Here is an 8,770-nt window from a genome sequence, read left to right as displayed (position 1 = left end):
GCGCTTCCTCTCCCATTGGGACCAGACAAGTCAGCCCAGCTAAAAGATCATATCCCACCAACTGGCAACAGCTTTTTGGAAAGCCTCTACTCCAGTTGTTCGGGACCCACATGAAGACAAAGTTGCTCATCTGCTACATATGTGTAGGGAGGCCTAGGTCAACCTCAAGTATGTTTTTTGGTTAGTGGTTCAATCTCTGAGAGACCCAAAGGTCTAGGTTAGTTGACTCTGTTGGTCTTCCTGTGGAGTTCTTATCTCCCTAGTGGCCTGAAATCCTTCCTTCCTCCTATTCTTCCATAAGAGTCCCCAAGATCCATCCACTGATTGCTGTGGGTGTCTGTAGTGTGAGTCAGTTGGTGGGTGGAGCCTCTTAGAAGACAGATGCTAGATTCCTGTCTGCAAACATAACAGAGTGTCATTAATAGTATTAGGGATTGGTACTTGCCCATGGGATGGGTCTCAAGTTGGGCTGGTTATTGGTTGGCCATTCCCTCAGACTCTGCTAAGTCCCCAATCCTTGCGTTTCCTGTAGACAGGATAAGTTTTAGATCGAAAGTTTTATGGGTGGGTTGGTGTCCCTATTGCTCCACCAGGATTCCTGCCTGGTTCCAGGCTCCACATCCCCAGTGCTATGGGTCACAGCTAAGGACACCCCCATTGATTCTAGGGTGCCTCCTCTATCCCAGGTCTTCATTTCTTTTTAGAGATGCCCCCTATGCCCACTTCCCTCAATTGCAGATTTCCATTCATTCTCATGGCCATCTGGCTAGCCCTCTGCTCCTCCCCATACTTCACCCCAAACCCCCTTATTCTCCCCCATCTCCTCTTCCACCCAGTTCCGTCCCTCCATCTGCCTCTTATGACTATTTTATTCTGCCTTCTAAGTGAGACTCAAGCATCCTTGCTTGTGCCTTCCTTCCTGTCCAGCCTTCTTGGGTCTATGAAACATGACATGGGCATCCTGTATTTTATGGCTAATATCCACCTATAAGTACATACATACTGTGCATATTCCTTTGGGACCGGGTTACTTCACTGGATATTCACAGAATATCACTGGATGATATTCTCAAGATCCATCCGTTTGCCTATAAAATTCATGATGTCACTGTTTTTCATAGCTGAATAGTATTCCATTGTGTAGATGTACCATATTTTTCTTTATCCATTAGTCATTTGAGTGGCATCTAGGTTGTTTCTAGTTTCTTGAACCAGAATTCTTAAAAAGTAAATAAAATAGATAAAAAGTTTTTGTGTGTCTCTGCATTGGTCCATATTTGCATGCGTGTGGAAGAGAAGGCAGTCACTAGGAACTCCAAGTTATATGGTAGAGAGTACAACATGCTACACAGAGAGGGAAAAGAACAGCAGGGGATGAGGGGTGGGAGGGTTGGAGACAGAGACATTTCTATTTCACAATTTTTTAGTGTCCCCTCAATAAGTTTTTCTTCCACTTACATGAGTTTAGCAGTCAACTGATGTCACTGGTTCAATGGCTATTTACTAACTTCTTCTTCTTCTTTTTTTTTTAAATTATTTTAATTTAGAAACAAAAAGCCTCATAGGAAGGTGGAAAGAAACAAAAACACAAAGCATCCAGGCAACATTTTACTTCATGAGCTTGTCACCCCTGATTGGTTCACTCGTCCCATGATGAGAAAGGACTCAGCCACCCACAATAATGTTATTAATAGTTTCACAGAGAAGCCAATGGATCCCATGATAGCAAATCCTATCGCTGTGGCGATGGCGACTTTCTGGAATTCTCTTCTGTCGGGTTTGGTACATCTTTTAACCAGCTGAACTGAGTCCTTTACAAACTGCCGACTTGACTAGAAAAACTGCATTACCTGATCCCTGTTTGTTTACGGGACGGTGGTTTGAGAGGATAGAGATACGTAGCTTAGGAGAAAAATTGAACCCCTACTAACTTCTTTTTAAAATGCCCTTAACTTTTCGCCTGCGGTTTTCAGTTTTACTAGTGTGAAAGTTCAGTTTACTAATGCCCACTTGGCGTTAGGGGTGAAAAATCCCCTCCCTTCGCCTTTGTTTTTCTTTAACCGATTGTGAAATACAATAGAGACTCCCTGAGCTCTGTAGACTCCTCTGGGCTTAAGGGTTTCTAATCTGTCACAGATGCAATGGATTGAAACCTACCCAGGGCCTTACAGTCTGACCCACAAGCATGCATGCCATGTACACTTCAAAGTCACGCTGCTGTCCACTATTTTTATTTTATAACAAACTAGTTATGTGGAATTGCAGTGGGGGTTGTGAAACCTTAACTCCTCACATGTTGGGCTCCAGTCTAAAAGACTTTTAAGGCTTAGACCAACAGCTACAGAAACAAAAATCTACCTGGTGTAGAAAGCATGAAGTTGTTGCTATGGCAACCCACATCTGATACCTCTGGTGTTGGGAATGGCACCTACACCTGACAGGGGCTCTGTGCTAGTGTTCTCTACCACACATGATCTTCCTCAGGGTAGTACCTGTGACTTTTGTAGCTTCTCACTCAGGTGGAAAATTCCTGTCCTTCTTGTGTGCCAAGCAGGTATGTGGAGTTCAAATACCTGCACTAACTTGTATTGAGATACTGCTCGGCCAGAAAATATGTCTTGCTTAGCCCAGAATCTGTTTATTAATTAACATATTTCTGTTGGTGTGTTTGATAGTTATAATGTGTGTAGACCAGGATGGCATGTTCTTAACATGGTTCTGATAATGTCAATCAGACTAGCTTACTGGTATTCATCACCCCAGGCTTCTAACAACTGAACAAATGCCATTCATCTGAAGTCCAGGATCCAGGCTTGGGGCTCACCAGGGCAACTATTCCTCTGCAGGGTGGGTCAGTAGATGCTGTACTTCAAGGACTTCAAGCCTAGTCATTTCATGGAAGGAGCATGGCAGCCTGTGAGAGCTGTCGTTCTTTCAGGTTTTAATCGAGGGTGTAAATTCTCGGTCTGCAGGGGACAGGCAGGTGATGTAATCAGGTGAGACAGGTGATAGGAAGACTTGGAAAACTGGAGCCTCTTCACCAATATTAAGGCACTGACTTTTTACAATAACCAGTCCCTCTCTGCTCCATCTGATTGCTGTCACAGAGAACATGGCTTCGTTTCGCTAGATCTTTGGATTTGTTGAGTGAAGTCCGAAATTTATATGAAGTCCTTTTATTTATAAAGAAATGACAAATTAATAATTACCAATCTGTCGTGACGTTGTCAGACCCATTCTACTTTCTTACTTTCTTCGTCCAGATGTCACTTTGGCAGTCAGGACTTCCCAGAATTCTCCTTCACCTCATAACGCCCGCTTTACTCTGGCTCTTCCTCCTCCCCTGCTTCCCCTCTCTGCAGTACTTGAGGGACATCCAACACTGAGGCAGCTCCTTTTATCTGACTGCTCCTTGTCTGGGTGTCTAGCACCAAAACAATGTCCGACCCATGGAAAGTGTTCAAGAAAAGTATTAACTGTATGAATGAATGATAGGATACTGAGATACAGGGTGAACAAACTGAAACAGGTCTAGGTAAGATGAGGCAGACACCTAGGGCGAAAAGCTTTTATGGGGCTGGGAGTGGTAACACACACCTTTCATTCCAGGACTTAGGAGGAAGAGGCAGGCAGATCTGTGAGTTGGAAGCCATCCCAGTCTACAGAGTGAGTTCCAGGATAGTCAGGGTTATGTGGTGAAACCCTGTCTCAAACAAACAAACAAACAAACAAACAAGCAAACAAAAACTGAAACAACAAAGACAAACAAATAAGAGCAGTTCTATGACATTGGGAATGAGCACCTCACATGTGTCATTGGTTGCTTCCTGCCTTGTCCTAGCCAAGGTCATAGTGATGCAGTTACCATGGAAATGTCTGTTATGATCTTTGTTGTTGTTGTTGTTGTTTTTCTTACTTTTTTATTGAATATTTTATTTACATTTCAGATGTCATCCCCTTACCCCATTTCACCCCCACCCAGGGACCCCCTATCCTATTCCCCTCCTCCTGCATTCTATGAGGATGTGCCACCACTCACCCACCCCCATTCCTACCTCCCCACCCTCGAATTTCCCAACACGGTGCGTCCAGACTTCATGGGACAAGGATCTCTTCTCCCACCTATGCCCAACAGGGCCATCCTCCCCTACATATACAGCTGGAGCCATGGGTCCCTCCCTATGTGCTCCTAGGCTAGTGGTTTAGACCCTGGGAGCTGTGGTTGGTTGGTATTGTTGCTCTCCTCACGGGGCTGCAAATCCTTTCACCTCCTTCAGTCTTCTCTCTAACTCCTCCATTGGGAACCCCATGATCAATTCAATGGTTAGCTGTGAGCATCTGCCTCTGAATATGTCAGACTCTGGCAGACCTCTAAGGAGATAGCTATATTAGGCTCCTGTCAGCATGCACTTCCTGGCATCCTTTGCTGACTGCACATGGAATGGATACCCAGGTGGAACAGTCTCCAGACCGCCCCTCCTTCAGTTTCTGTCCCACACTTTGTCTCCATACTTGCTCCCTTGAGTATTTTGTTATTCCTTCTAAGAAGGACCGAAGCACCCACATTTGGTCTTCCTTCTTCATGAGCTTCATGTGGTCTATGAGTTGAATCTTGGGTATTGCGAGCTTCTGGGCTAATATCCAATTATCAGTGAGTGAATACCATGTGTGTTCTTTTGTGATTGGGTTACCTCACTCAGCATGATATTTTCTAATTCCGTCCATTTACCTAAGAATTTCTCAAATTCATTGTTTTTAATAGCTGAGTAATACTCCATTGTGTAAATGTACCACATTTTTTGTATCCATTCCTCTGTTGAAGGACATCTCGGTTCTTTCCAGCTTCTGGCTATTATAAATAAGGCTGCTATGAACATAGTGGAACATATGTTCTTGTTGTATGTTGGAGCATCTTCTGGGTATATGCCCAGGAGTGGTATAGCTGGGTCCTCAGGTAATGCTATGTCCAATTTTCTGAGGAACTGTCAGACTGATTTCCAGAGTAGTTGCACCATCTTGCAATCCCACCAATAATGAAGGAGTGTTCCTCTTTCTCCACATCCTCGTCAGCATCTACTATCACCTGAGTTTCTGATCTTAGCCATTCTGACTGGTGTGAGATGGAATCTCAGGGTTGTTTTGATTTGCATTTCCCTGATGACTAAGGATGCTGAACATTTCTTTAGGTGCTTCTCGGCCATTCGAGTTTCTTCCGTTGAAAATTCTTTGTTAAGCTCTATACCCCATTTTTTAATAGGGTAATTTGGTTGTCTGGAGTCTAATTTCTTGAGTTCTTTGTATATATTGGATATTATTCCTCTATCAGATGAAGGATTGGTAAAGATCTTTTCCCAATTTGTTGGTTGTCGTTTTGTCCTATTGACAGTGTCCTTTGCCTTACAGAAACTTTGCAATTTTATGAAGTCCCATTTGTCAATTCTTGATCTTAGAGCATATGCCATTGGAGTTCTGTTCAGGAACTTTTCCCCTGTGCCCAAGTATTCGAGGCTCTTCCCCACCTTCTCTTCTATTAGTTTCAGTGTATCTGGTTTTATGTGGAGGTCCTTTATCCACTTAGGCTTGAGCTTTGTACAAGGGGATAAGAATGGATCAATTTTCATTCTTCTACATGTTGTCCTCCAGTTGAACCAGCACCATTTGTTGAAAATGCTATCCTTTTTCCACTGGACAGTTTTAGCTCCTTTGTCAAAGATCAAGTGACCATAGGAGTTTTTAAGCTTCAAGTCACCCCAGGATTACGTAGAATACCATAGAAATGCTATGTAAATAGTTGCTAGTACTGTATTGTTTTGGGATCAACTGTGAGGCAAAAAAAATAATAATCTGTGCATATTCTGTAGAGATTTAAATACATTTTTCAAATGTTTTTCATCTGGTTAACTAAGTATACACATATGGTATAATATCTATCGATACCGTTATACATTATACATGCTTCCTGGCTTTTGCTACAATACTGAAAACATTGTTGTTATTCCTAGTTATTACGGCTCACTTGAAGTTTGGTGTTTATTTCAATTTGAAAATGAATTATAATACCTATTCCATAAACATTCATTCTTTTTCCTACTTATCCCATGTTTTAGTGGTTTCCAATAAATACATAGTTTGAATTCTGTTTGTTCCATCTGTATAATTGAAATCAATTCTGTCTTTCCTCAGTGTTTGGAATTTTTCATATGAGTTTACCTTGGCTTACATTTTTCTACATAAAAATGAAGAAGAAAGACTAAATATAACTTTCCAATTTCTGGTTAGTACCATTCATGCATTTCATGGACATATTGGAGACTCATTGGAAGTGCTCATTTTAAAATAATAGAATTTTAACTTTTAAACATCCTAATCCATTTCCCTAGCTTTCTCATCCCATCTTTAAGATCACAACAGACAGGGACTAGGCAAGGCTGCCCACTCTCCCCCTACTTATTCAATATAGTACTGGAAGTCCTAGCCAGAGCAATTAGACAAAAAGAAGTCAAAGGGATACAAATAGGAAAGGAAGAAGTCAAAATATCACTATTTTCAGATGATATGATAGTATACTTAAGTGACCCCCAAACTTCCACCAGAGAACTCCTAAACCTGATAAACAACTTCAGCAAAGTGGCTGGTTATAAAATCAACTCAAACAAATCAGTAGCCTTCCTCTACATGAAAGATAAACAGACTGAAAAAGAAATTAGGAAAAAGACACCCTTCACAATAGTCGAAAATAATATAAAATACCTTTGTGTGAATCTAACCAAGCAAGTGAAAGACCTGTATGACAAGAACTTCAAGTCCCTGAAGAAAGAAATCAAAGAAGATCTCAGAAGATGGAAAGATCTCCCATGCTCATGGATTGGCAGGATTAATATAATAAAAATGGCCATCTTGCCAAAAGCAATCTACAGATTCAATGCAATCCCCATTAAAATCCCAACTCAATTCTTCACAGAGTTAGAAAGAGAAATTCTCAGATTCATTTGAAATAACAAAAACTACAGGATAGCGAGAATGATTCTCAACAATAAAAGAACTTTTGGAGGAATCACCATCCCTGACCTCAAGCTGTACTACAGAGCAATGGTGTTAAAAACTGCATGGTGTTGGTACAGAGACAGGCAGGAAGATCAATGGAATAGAATTGAAGGCCCAGAAATGAATCCACACACCTATGGTCACTTGATCTTTGACAAAGGAGCTAAAACTGTCCAGTGGAAAAAGGACAGCATTTTCAACAAATGGTGCTGGTTCAACTGGAGGACAACATATAGAAGAATGCAAATTGATCCATTCTTATCTCCCTGTACAAAGCTCAAGTCTAAATGGATAAAGGACCTCCACATAAAACCAGATACACTGAAACTAATAGAATAGAAAGTGGGGAAGAACCTTGAATACTTGGGCACAGGGGAAATTTTCCTAAACAGAACACCAATGGCTTATGCTCTAAGATCAAGAATTGACAAATGGGACCTCATAAAATTGCAAAGCTTCAGTAAAGCAAAGGACACTGTCAATAGGACCAAACGTCAACCAAAAGATTGGGAATATATCTTTACCAATCCCACATCCGATAGAGGGCTAATATCCCATATATACAAAGAACTCAAGAAATTAGACTCCAGACAACCAGATAACCCTATTAAAAATGGGTATAGATCTAAACAAAGAATTCTCAACTGAGGAAACTAATGACTGAGAAGCACCTAAAGAAATGTTCAGCCTTCTGCCCCTGCCTGGTCCTTTGGGCTGGAGCAGACACAGAGTCGGTCTGCTCCTGTCCTGTGGAGAAACTGAATCCTGAGTCATCAAGGAGCCACTGCACTCAGAGCAGCCGGTAAGAACTCCATCTCACTCCCTAAGCCCCAGAGATACATCTGGGAGCCAGGGGCATTCAGGGCACAGCAGCTACCCAAACCCCGCCCCTCCGGAATTCCACTTCCCTTCCGCCCCTGCCTGGTCCTTTGGGCTGGTGCAGACACAGAATCGGTCTGCTCCGGTCCTGTGGAGATACTGAATTCCGAGTCATCCTAGAAGAGCCACTGCACTCAGAGCAGCTGGTAAGAACTCCATCTCACTCCCTAAGCCCCAGAGAAACACCTGGGAGCCAGGGACATACAGGGTACAGCAGCCACCCAAACCCCGACCCTCCGGAATTCCACTTCCCTTCCGCCCCTGCCTGGTCCTTTGGGCTGGAGCAGACACAGAGTCGGTCTGCTCCTGTCCTGTGAAGTAACTGAATCCTGAGTCACCAAGGAGCCACTGCACTCAGAGCAGCTGAAACTGAATCCTGAGTCATCCAGGACCCACTGCACTCAGAGCAGAAGGATTTCCAGATCCAAGAGGTGGCCTGAGTCCCAGGAGTTCTTCCACCCAGGAGATTAGGAGCATAAGACCACAGAGACATCTGGACTCCGAGGAGCTCTGCAATAAGCAAGATAACTGGAAATACAGACTCCAGTCTTACACAGTGAGGGCAGGTAACACTAGAGTTAACCAGATGGCGAAAGGCAAGAGCAAGAACATAAGCAACAGAAACCAAAGTTTCTTGGCATCATCAGTGCCCAGTTCTCCCAATATAGCAAGCCCTGAACACCCCATCACACCTGAAAAGCAGGATTAAGAATTAAAATCACTTCTCATGATGATGATAGAGGATTATAAGAATGAATTAAGTAACTCCCTTAAAGAAATACAGGAGAGTACAAGTAAACAGATAGAAGCCCTTAAAGAGGAATCACAGAAATCCCTTAAAGAAATG

The 8,770-nt window shown here is 42.6% G+C and overlaps 1 pseudogene; it reads right to left on the bottom strand.

The window, feature by feature from the left end:
• Positions 1 to 1,665: 1,665 nt before the first annotated feature.
• Positions 1,666 to 8,770, bottom strand: part of LOC114629147 — a 25,165-nt pseudogene continuing 18,060 nt past the window's right edge.

This window comes from Grammomys surdaster, unplaced genomic scaffold, assembly GCF_004785775.1.
Source record: "Grammomys surdaster isolate TR1022 unplaced genomic scaffold, NIH_TR_1.0 278, whole genome shotgun sequence".
Lineage (NCBI taxonomy): Eukaryota > Metazoa > Chordata > Mammalia > Rodentia > Muridae > Grammomys > Grammomys surdaster.
The sequence above is the reverse complement of the archived record's forward strand: the minus strand, read 5'-3'. Positions and strand labels throughout refer to the sequence as shown.